This window comes from Mauremys reevesii, linkage group 5 (genome assembly GCF_016161935.1).
Source record: "Mauremys reevesii isolate NIE-2019 linkage group 5, ASM1616193v1, whole genome shotgun sequence".
Taxonomy (NCBI): domain Eukaryota; kingdom Metazoa; phylum Chordata; order Testudines; family Geoemydidae; genus Mauremys; species Mauremys reevesii.
The window spans coordinates 121,632,351-121,644,200 of record NC_052627.1 but is presented as its reverse complement, the minus strand read 5'-3'; positions in this window follow the sequence as shown (position 1 = coordinate 121,644,200).

Below are 11,850 nucleotides of genomic sequence, written 5' to 3'. Positions count from 1 at the left end.
GATTAAGGGCCTGGGCTTCCTAAGACTATTATCGTTGCTCAGTTCCTGAGACAAGGACCTGAGCCCCTGGGACTATTGGTTGTTGCTCAGCCCTGCTGTGAGGAGCTGAGCTAGAACTGCTGTGTTGCTGCCCCGCCCTGACTGAGGGCTTGGGCTTAAACTAGTGACTTTGTGTGCTCAGCCCTGCTGTGAGGAGCTGAGCTAGAACTGCTGTGTTGCTGCCCCGCCCTGACTGAGGGCTTGGGCTTAAACTAGTGACTTTGTGTGCTCAGCCCCTACCTGAGGGTCTGAGCTAGAACTGCTGTGTGGCTGCCCCGCCCTGAGCTAGGGCTTGGGCTTTACAGACGTAGACTGCTGCTCAGCCCTGTAGTGGGATCTGAGCTCCCTGGATTCTGGTGTGCTGCCCCGCCCTGACCTAGGGCTTGGGGCTTACTGACTCTATGACTGCTCAGCTCCGGCTGCCAGGACCGGAGCCTAGACCTAGTGTCTGCTGTCCCGCCCTGACTGAGGGCTGGGACTCCTAGCAGGAACTGTGTGCCTTCTGTTCTGCCCCTGCTTGAGGGGCAGAACCCCAAAAACCCTTCAGAACCCGGAGACTGATAGGGCCGTGTAGTGAGGCGGCCTGGCTCCCGACGGCCCTGAGACGGCACGGCCCCTACCGCGGACTATTACACGTGGTGCCTTCTCTGAGGACCTTTTTGCCCAGAATGTGGGCACGAACTCTAGACACCGGTGAAAAGGGGGCGACGGGAGAGAGATCTCCCGCAAGAGAGATGGACCTATCCCAGCTCCTGACCCTCATCACTGAGAGCCAGGAACGACAGCAGGCGGCCCAGGCGCGACACCAACAGGAGCACCAGGCCGCCCACCAGCTGCAGCAGCAGCAACTCGTAGAGCAGCTGGGGGTCCAACAACGGCAGCTGATTGTGGACCTGGTTACCCAACACCAGGACTTCCAGCAGACATGTGTTCAGCAGCTTGCAGCGGCTCTAGCCCGACCGGGGGAACCCCTACCCGGGGGCACCGCAGGAGCCCCGCGACCCAACCCCCCAATTCGGTTGACGAAGATGGGGCCCGAGGATGATCCGGAGGCTTTTCTCGTCACCTTTGAGAGGGTGGCTGTCGTCGCGGGCTGGAACCAGGAACAGTGGGCCACCATCTTGGCCCCATATTTAACGGGGACTGCCCAGACGGTCTACCGAGGTCTGTCGGTGGAAGCGGCCCAGGACTACAACGCAGTGAAGGCTGCTATTCTGGACGCATTGGACGTGAGCCCCGAGACCTACCGACAACGGTTTAGGAGCCTGTCCTATCCCCCGGGGGCCCGGCCGCGGATGGTGGCTCAGGAACTACGGGAGACCTGCAAAAAGTGGCTACAGCCCGAACGCCGGACATCAGAAGAGCTGATGGAACAAATTGTATTGGAACAATTTGCCCAAGTACTTCCGCCGAGGGGAAGATCCTGGGTCCTACGCCACAGGCCGACGACGGTGTCTGCAGCCGTTGCCTTAATGGAGGACTTCCTCGCGGCTGAGGCCCCGTCGGGGTCGGCGGGCCCGGCGGTCCCGGCCCGCCGAGCGCCTAACCCAGAGAAGAGGGGCCGCCCCGGGCAGCCGTAAGTGCTCCCTCCCGCAGTGTAGAGACCCAGGCCCGGATGGCCGCGCCCTCCGGGAGACCCCCACGGACCCCGATGCCCACAGTCAGAGGTCCCAGCCGGAAACCCCCCGGTGGTGACCCCGGAGCTCAGTCACGGACGGAGCGAGCCACCCTGGGACCCTGTTTCTCCTGCGGGAAGTACGGCCATTTGCAGCGAGCTTGCCCGGAACGGGAGTGTGCATTCGGCCAAGTCTACTCGGGGGAAGGCCGTGCCCGACGCCCGCAAGGGGCCAAGATCACCGTGCCCGTCATCATTGAGGGACGCCAGGCGGTGGCCCTCCTCGACTCCGGCTGTGGCCAAACGCTGGTCTGCCAGGCCGTGGGCCCGCCAGCGGACGACCACCTTGAGAAGATCCCACTGCAGTGTATCCACGGGGATATACGACCCTACCCCAGCGCCCAGACCCAACTGACTATTGATGGGGTCACCCGACGGATGACAGTGGGGCTTGCACCCCGGCTGGCCTACCCGGTGATCCTGGGGCGGGATTGGCCCGATTTCACCACCGTCTTACGCCGCCACCTCGAGGGTAGCCCGCAGGCCACGCCGGCATGGGAAGGTGAGGCACCAGAGACCGGGGAGGATGAGAGGGAAGCCCCCGTCCCTACCAGTCCCACGAGAGAACGGGAAGACCCTCCCCGAGAGGGACGAGAGGATCCCTCGGCACCCACAGAGTTTTGCCGGGACCAACGGGCTGATCCCACCCTCGCACGGACCTATGAGCAGCTGGCCTCGGTGGATGGGACTATTCTCGACCCCCAGCGAGCGGCTCAGTGGCCACACTTTGAGCTGCGGCAAGAGCGCCTTTACCGCGTGGAGAAAGACCCCCGCACCGGGGACGTCCGGACACAGCTCCTCGTGCCGCAATGTCACCGCCGGGCCGTCATGAAACTGGCCCATGACGTCCCAGCGGCGGGCACCTCGGCACGACAAAACGCTGGCCCGGATCCTGGGGCGTTTCTTCTGGCCCGGGTGTACCAAGAAGTAAAGGACTACTGCAATTCGTGTCCAGGATGCCAGTTGGCCGCGCCGCCCAGACTTCAAGGCACCGTTGGTGCCGATGCCTATAATCGAAACCCCTTTGAACGCGCGTGGCGGTGGACCTGGTGGGGCCCCTTCCAAGAGCAGCGCGGGTTCCAGTATATTTTAGTCATGATGGACTATGCCACCAGGTTCCCGAAGCCATTCCTCTCGGAACATCTCAGCCCGCACCATTGCCATGGAACTGGTGAAGGTCTTCGCCCGCATCGGCCTACCCCGGGAGCTCCTCACGGACCAAGGGACCAATTTCACGTCCCGGCTGCTCAAGCAAGTTTGCGAAATCATGGGGGTCAAGCAACTCCGCACCTCCGTCTATCATCCCCAGACCGATGGATTAGTGGAGAGGTTTAACCGGACGCTGAAGGGGATGCTGCGTCGGTTTCCCCAAGAGGACCTTCGCCGGTGGGACCAGCTCCTTCCGCCCCTGCTCCTCGCCATACGAGAAGTCCCCCAGGCGTCGACGAAGTTCTCCCCCTTCGAATTATTGTATGGGCGGAGACCCCGGGGCCTCTTGGATCTCATGAGAGAAACCTGGGAACAGGCTCCCTCCCCGGCCCAGGGTCTCTTACAGTATGTGCTTCAACTTCAGGAGCGCCTAAAGCAGGCGGGGGATCTGGCGCGGGAAAACTTGAAAGCCGCCCAGGACACGCAAGCCCAGACCTATAACCGAGGCGCCCAGACTCAGGACTTCCAACCCGGGGACCGGGTATTACTCCTCCTCCCATCCAGTGAATCAAAAATCCTGGCCCGGTGGCAAGGGCCCTATGAGGTGGTCAGAAAGGTGGGCCCGGTCACGTATGAAATCAATCAACCGGACCGGAAGAAGAAGATCCAACGCTACCACGTCAACCTCCTCAAACCCTGGAAGGAGCGAGAAGGGCTGTTGATTAACCCCTACCCGCCAGAAGCGGAACTGGGGCCCCAGGTCCCCCAACCCGGAGACGCCGAGGAACCCCAGCTCGGGGAGACCTTAACCGAGGAACAGCTCCAACAGACCAGGTGCCTCCTGCGAGCTTTCTCACGCACCTTTACGGACCAACCGGGACACACCTCCCTGGTATACCATCGGATCCAGACAGAGCCAGGGGTGGTGATCCGGGGGACGACCCGACCCCTGCCCTACCATAGGAAGCAGGTCGTAGAGAAGGAGGTACGAGCAATGTTGGATTTGGGGGTGATAGAGCCGTCGCAGAGTGAGTGGCGCAGCCCGGTAGTGTTGGTACCCAAACCCGACGGCTCGCAGCGCTTCTGTATCGACTTCCGACGCGTTAACGCCATCTCCAAATTCGACGCCTATCCCATGCCCCGGATAGATGAGCTGTTGGCCCGCCTGGGGAGTGCCCACTACATCACCACCCTAGACCTAAGTAAGGGATATTGGCAGATCCCTCTGGAGCCCGCCTCCCGCGAGAAAACTGCCTTTGCCACTCCCTCCGGTCTCTACCACTTCACCAGGATGCCCTTCGGCCTCCACGGGGCCCCGGCCACCTTTCAGCGCCTAATGGACCGCCTCCTCCAGCCCCATCAGGACTATGCTGCCGCCTACCTCGACGACGTTGTAATCTACAGTCCACAGTGGGAGCATCACCTGGAGAGTCGCCGCTGTCCTGAGGTCCCTGAGGAAGGCCGGCTTAACCGCCAACCCGAAAAAATGTCGCATCGGTTGGCAAGAGACTAAATACTTGGGGTATGCTATCGGGCATGGGCAGGTAAAACCCCTGATCGGCAAGGTACAGGCCATCGCAAACTGCCCCCCGCCGACCACGAAGCGCCAGGTGCGGCAGTTTCTAGGCTTGGCCGGTTATTATAGGCGGTTCATTCCCCAATTTGCGACTATTACAGCCCCCTTAACGGGGCTCCTAACAAAGGACAGCCCACGGCAGGTGAACTGGACTACTGAGTGCGACAGGGCCTTTCGGACTCTTAAGACCTGCCTCTGCAGCGAGCCGGTCTTGTATAGCCCCGACTTTAACCAGCCGTTTATCTTACAGACCGACGCCTCGGAAGTGGGACTCGGGGCTGTCTTGTCCCAAGACGTAGGGGGTGAGGAGCATCCGGTTCTGTACATTAGCCGGAAGCTGTTTCCCCGCAAAAAAAACTATGCGGTGGTCGAGAAGGAAGCCCTCGCCGTGAAGTGGGCTTGTGAAGCGCTCCGATACTACATCCTGGGAGTCCCCTTCACCTTGGTCACCGACCATTCCGCCCTTCAGTGGTTGGCCCGGATGAAGGACCACAACATGCGGGTGCAGCGCTGGTACCTGGCCCTCCAGCCATTCGCCTTCACGGTCCACCATAGAGCCGGTAAGGACCATGCGAACGCGGACTTCCTCTCTCGGCTGGGGGGTATGGAATGGGCTGGTCCCGCTGCTCGGGAACCAGCCTTGAGGGGGCCGTAGTGAGGCGGCCTGGCTCCCGACCGCCCAGAGAGAGGAACCAGAACAGCCACCTCAGTGGGCGGAGCCGCCTCAGTGGGCGGAGCCACCGCCGCCTGTTCCCGCCCCCCGGAAGTCAAGGGGCGGGACAGGAAGTATAAAAGCCCGGCCTCAACCCTCAGTTAGAACCCAGCGGCCGGAGAGGACGGACGCTCCTGTTCAGGCTCCTGACCGGCCGAGCCTGCCCAGAGCCAGGTACCCGGACGCGGACGGACCAAGCCTCCCTCGAGCCAGGTACCCCGAGGTGGACTGGCCGAGCCTGCCCCGAGCCCGGTACCCCGAGGAGCTGCCCGAGCGTTCCTGTGACCCGAGTCCAGAGGAGCAGCCCGACTTAGACCGCTTCCAGCTCACCGAGGAGCCCATGATATGGGACCCCGCTGCCGAGCCCAGCGACGAGCAGGTACCCGAGGAGGGGGAGATGGAATGCAGCCCGGGGGTAGCCGAACCCTGTCCGGCTGAGGGCACTGACGTGCCCATGTCAGTGTGTTGCGGCCAGGATCCCCACTGACTGCAGCGGATCCACGCCGCTGTTAGGGCCCCGGGCTGGGACACAGTGGAGTGGGTGGGCCTGTGTCCCCCCTGCCACCCCACTCACGGGTGGCAGCCTCCCCCTCCTACCAGCGTTCAGGCAGAGAAGCCTGCACTTACCTGGGCTTCTTGAACTGCTGCCATAGCTCAGTTCCCGTTACAAGGCCCTGAGCCTTGAGCTATTGTTTGTTGCCCTGCCCTGACTGAGGGCCTGGGCCTCCTGAGACTGATGCCGCTGCTTAGCTCCTGCTACAAGGACCTGAGCCTTGAACTATAGTTTATTGCCCCACCTTGGGGCTTACTGACTCTTGTGGCTCAGCTCCTGAGACAAGGACCTGAGCCCCTGGGACTATTGTGTTGCCCCACCCTGACCTAGGGCTGGGGATTACTGAACTATTGTTATTACGCAGCTCCTGATGCAAGGACCTGAGCCCTGAACTACTTTGTATTGCCCTGCCCTGATTAAGGGCCTGGGCTTCCTAAGACTATTATCGTTGCTCAGTTCCTGAGACAAGGACCTGAGCCCCTGGGACTATTGGTTGTTGCTCAGCCCTGCTGTGAGGAGCTGAGCTAGAACTGCTGTGTTGCTGCCCCGCCCTGACTGAGGGCTTGGGCTTAAACTAGTGACTTTGTGTGCTCAGCCCTGCTGTGAGGAGCTGAGCTAGAACTGCTGTGTTGCTGCCCCGCCCTGACTGAGGGCTTGGGCTTAAACTAGTGACTTTGTGTGCTCAGCCCCTACCTGAGGGTCTGAGCTAGAACTGCTGTGTGGCTGCCCCGCCCTGAGCTAGGGCTTGGGCTTTACAGACGTAGACTGCTGCTCAGCCCTGTAGTGGGATCTGAGCTCCCTGGATTCTGGTGTGCTGCCCCGCCCTGACCTAGGGCTTGGGGCTTACTGACTCTATGACTGCTCAGCTCCGGCTGCCAGGACCGGAGCCTAGACCTAGTGTCTGCTGTCCCGCCCTGACTGAGGGCTGGGACTCCTAGCAGGAACTGTGTGCCTTCTGTTCTGCCCCTGCTTGAGGGGCAGAACCCCAAAAACCCTTCAGAACCCGGAGACTGATAGGGCCGTGTAGTGAGGCGGCCTGGCTCCCGACGGCCCTGAGACGGCACGGCCCCTACCGCGGACTATTACACTCTCCTTTTCCAGATGAGGAAAAATGAGGCACAGAGAATTAGTGGTCCAAGATCACAAAGGGCAAATTTGTGGCAGAAGCAAAAATAGAGCCTAGATCTGTGAATTCGCAGGTTTAACCATAAAACTTATCTTACTAAGCCACCTGCCTAAATGAATGACTATGATCACAATGAAGATTTCACAGCATTAACATTTTTTCCAAATACAGCAACAGGATATTTAAATGAAGGAAGTTAAAGGGAGGTTTTTCACTGCTAGAGCCTTATATTTCATGTGTGTTATATATTGTCTCTAAATACACTCTGGGCCACATCCTCAGTGGTGTAAATTGCCATAGCTCCATTGAGGTGATTGTGGCACTAAGCCAGGTTGCATCAGCTGAGGATCTGACCTTGTATCTTCTAACTTTTCTTGTTTATAAGTTTGATCTTCAGTGGCAGAAAAATATAAGTGGATCCCGTCTCCTCTGGGGGGGTCTATGGAATCTGTGCCAATGTTGCATATTGAATAGGCAGCAACAAGGTCCAAGTCCCCTACTGAAAATTTAGGACTCTGCTTTTAATGTAATGTAACTCCCGCTAACACTGATGGGAATTGATGTAGAAGACCAAGAAACAGAGTGTCCCTTCATCTTTAGTTGACCTCTAAAGAAATCACAATTTCTGACTCAGTTTTGAGCTGTCGTATGTGCCTGAACAAGAGAGGAGGGTAGATGATTTACCTCCTCTCCTTTTGCTCCCTCTGCAGTTTACCCACATTGCAATGGGGAGAGCCGTCTCCATGAGGCTGCTACTCCTTTCACATGCACATGAGCAGGGAGTAGGTGGAGCCTTCTGTGACGCTCTGTACCTCGGGGGAACACCCTACACCCCTATGTTCATCTTTATAAAATGATTGAGTGGGATCCAATGCAAAGTTTGTCATGCTGGGTGTCTTCGAAAGGCTCATGATGCACTAAGCATGGCCGTTATAGTGATGATATATTAATTGTTTCAGTATTGTTAGAGTAAGGTTATAGGTTATAATTTTTCATGTATACAGTTATGGGGCTGAAAATGTACCCTTCTGGCTTAAAGCAAGCCCATGCAAAAACTCTCCAAGAAAAGAGAGGCAGTTCACACTTCATCAGGGCATGGATGGGACAAACCTAACCCAGCCCAGCCTCACAGGAACAGTAGACACTGGCTTAGGCAGCAAAAAAAGAATCTGTTAGACCCTCAAGGGAGTCACCCCCTTCTTTTGGTTAGTTTGAGACTGCAATGAGGTAATGCCCACCTGACTCTGAAGGGGGTGAGAGGCAAAGCCAAGAGGAAAGAAAGCAGATGATAAAAGAGAGAGACATTTTGCCATGCTCGCTCTCTTCCACCTACACCTACAGACACGACCACCACTAAGCGACTGAAATGCTGATCAAAGGGGAGAACCTGACTGAAAAGTAACCAGACAGCCTGTGGTGAGAAGCATCTAAGTTTGTAAGGACATTGAAAGTGTTAAGATCAGCTTAGAATGTGTTTTGCTTTCGTTTCATTTGACAAAATCTGACATTATGCTTTAACTTATAATCACTTAAAATCTATCTTCATAGTTAATAAATCTGTTTGTTTATTCTATCTGAAGCAGTGCATTTGGTTTGCAGTGTGTCAGAGACTCCCCTTGGGAGAACAAGCTTGGTACATATCAATTTCTTGGTTAAATTGATGAACTTATATAAAATTGTAGCCTCCAGTGGGAATAACTGGACACTGCAAGACGGAGGTTCCCAGGGTTGTGGCTGGGACCAGAGATATTGGCTAGTGTCATTCGCTTGCAAGTAGCTGGGGGCAGTTTACATGCCAGAGGCTGTGCGTGAACAGCCCACGAGTGGGGGTTCTCACAGCAGAGCAGGATCAGGTTGGCTCCCAAAGTCAAGGACTGGAGCGACTTAGCAGATCACTGGCCCAGACAACACCAGAGGAGAACGTCACACCTTCATTCTGTGTCCCAATGCACGAGCCAACATAGATGAGTCAGCTTGCCAAGGGTACCTGGCACAGATTATTTCCCCTTTGGAGTAAGTGGGGGAAACCGGGATCCAGACTGTGACTTTGAGAGTCAAAATCTTGTCCCTGGTCTGTGCTTGGAGCAGCACAGCTACACGTTACCACTTGCTAATGGCTTCTGGCAAAGCTGCAGCGTCCTTGTGAGACAAACATTAATGCTCATTCATCTTCAACTAAGCAATAACAACATGGCAGCTGATAATATCTCTGTCAGCCCCATTGTAACTTGAAAGAGATTCTCTCCCCCAATCCCTTCTGTTTAGGGACTTCTCAATAAATAAATAAACACAATAAAGTGATCATTTGAAATTCATGGTTCTGAAGGTAAGTCAGTGCAGAAGAACTGCTGAAAATAGGCTTTATTATTACTACAGTATGAAATAAAATCAATCATCCCTGCTGCAGATCTAGTAACTAAGGTGCTTGCGGTACTGAATTGGAATTGTTTTTCTAGCTGACAGAATACACAAACTTGATGTGAAAAACATTCTATTGTGCAGCTGGTGAGCAGGCCCGTTTACTCAGAAGCAACCCATTAATCCCCTGATCTGTCAGAGAAACAGGGTTGGAACAAGGTGCGTGGTCCTAAGAAAAGGGGGAACAACATGAACATGGGGGTGGAGGGAAGAGGGGAGAGCAATAGGAAATCAAAGGGCTGATCCAAAACCTTCTGGGAGGCCGCAGGTAGAGCACCAAGCTAGGATTCAGGAGACTGAGGTCTGATACTGACTATTTTTTTGAAAGTGCTTTGACTAGGAAAAGCACTAAGCCTCATTATTATTAACAGTGGGGCTAAATCCTCAGCTGGTGTGTTTAGGCAAAGCTCCATTGCTTTCAGTTTACTGGCTCACCAAAGACTGTTCGAGAATTGTCAGCACCATCATCATTATTCACCCACCCTTCTTTTTCATTGCTTGGCCTTCTTAATAACTTTCCGACCATTTTCTGAGAAATCATCATTAATGCTATTGTACTGCAGGAACCTGTAGATAAATCAAAGTCCTTAGTTTAGGACTCTTCTCCACTGGCAAGGGGACCAGATCTTCAGCTGGTGTGATATGTCATAGCTGGCTTGACTTCAGTGGTGCTATGTCAATTCACACCTGCTGAGGATCTGACCCATATACACTGCCAGGTATTCTGTTGTTTTCCTGTGAGACCTCTGAGATCAGGTTCGCCAGTCCACAATGAGGGACAGGGCAGGGGGGAGCTAGTGGAGATATGCAACCAGGTGCTTTGGACTGATTTTTACGTAGCTTTAGGGTATGTGCAATAAACAGTCATTTTTGCCTTTTTCTCCTTCTACTTTTTGAGCTGAACTGGGAGCATGTGGTGCTCCAAGCAGGTGTCTTTCAGCTGAATGCATTTGGTTAAGCTAAATTTTATGGCTGCCCTCCTCTAGCACAGGAGGAATAAATCTGGTTTGAGTGTGAAATGTTCTTTGTGGTGTTTCAGCGCTTACAAATGTGGGAAATCCACATTTTGGGGCAAACCTGTTTAAAGATCTGATGTTTATTGACACTGGCCTGCACTTGTTTGTAGTACTTCAGTAAATAAGGGTTGAGTCAAAGCAGGAACATTTAAAACACCCCCTTCATTGGCCACTTCTAGCTACTGATTTAGGGCCAAATTGTGCCCTATAGGCACAGCCTAAGATATAGGCACAATGCCTCCCAGGGCACACCAGCTGTACTGGGAGGAGAAGGAGTCCCGTTTTCTTCCAAGAATCAGGAGAGAGCAAACAAATAAAAAACCCTCCATTGTGTTTACAGAGCATGTTTGAATTAAGCAATTATGGTTCCTTAAGAAGTCTGTAGAATTTAAATGCCACTTTTAGTCCCTTTTCTGGTGCAATGGACTCATATGTTGACCAGTTACCTACTGGATTTTGCCTAGAGCATTTAGTGAGGGTTAAATATCGACTTTCAGAAGTGCTAACTCACATCCAGCAGTCTGGTTTATAGAGTCGCTATTTAAAAATTGCTTTCAAAGGTGCATATGCCTGGGCCAGATTGAAAGGGAGCGTAAAAGAACTATGCTCCCCCCCCCCCCCGCCGCCTTTGGTGGCTGCTCATTATCAAATGTAAATTACTGGGGGTGGAGGGAAGAGAGAAGAATGACAAGGTTCAGAAACAGCATCTGCTGAAGAAAAATAAAAGGGGAGGAGGAAAGCAGGAAAAAACAGATGAAACACTGTAATTGCTTGGCAACAAGTTGCTATTGTAATTTAGAAAATTGGAAGCATCCGTTCTTAAACAGCTATAGCTTTCTTTCTTTCTTGTTTTTTTTTTTAAATTGACTGCAGCCCTTGTTTGCCATCAGCTGTGTCGTCCTATAGGATTATTCTCTTTCCCTCAAACAGTGCAGTCATGGACCCATCGTGTTTGGTTATGGGCCATCGAAGAAAGTATTTTGCAATTGTTTTGCCATGCAGTCATTTAACAAGATTAGAGATAATTTGCCCCTTGGAATGCAAAACTGTTTCTACAGGTGCTAAAGCTTCCTGGCTTTTGGATTACAGGACGCATTTTGTCTAGTGCCATTGCATTCAGTGAGGTCTCTGAGGACTGTGAATAACAGAACAGCTACCCTCTGCAGCTGTGAAACTCATTTGTAGGGCCGAGCTACAAGACTTGTAGTTTACAAAGCTCAATGGAGGCAGATAAATATACACAGGCTGGTGTATTAAATGTGTTGATTAACTAATAGCTGTGCATAAATGTGGCTGCCCTTGCAGGTTTAGGGGCTTCAGAGATGCAGCTGTGACCCAGGAGAGAGCTGGCTGCAGGGAGTCATGCTGAAGCAGTAGCCTCAGATTACCTCTGTGCAACAGAAGGGAAGAGGGCCATTTTGACTCAGAAGGCTTCAGACCGGCCGTGATCCTCCTGCTCCACAAAGGAGAGACCAAGCCCCAAGATTCTTCTGCATCCATAAGAACTGAAAACCAGCTGAGCCAGCTAGACCCCCTCCTACACTTGGAACCAGGGGATGGCCAGGGTTCGGGGCCACCAGGGACTC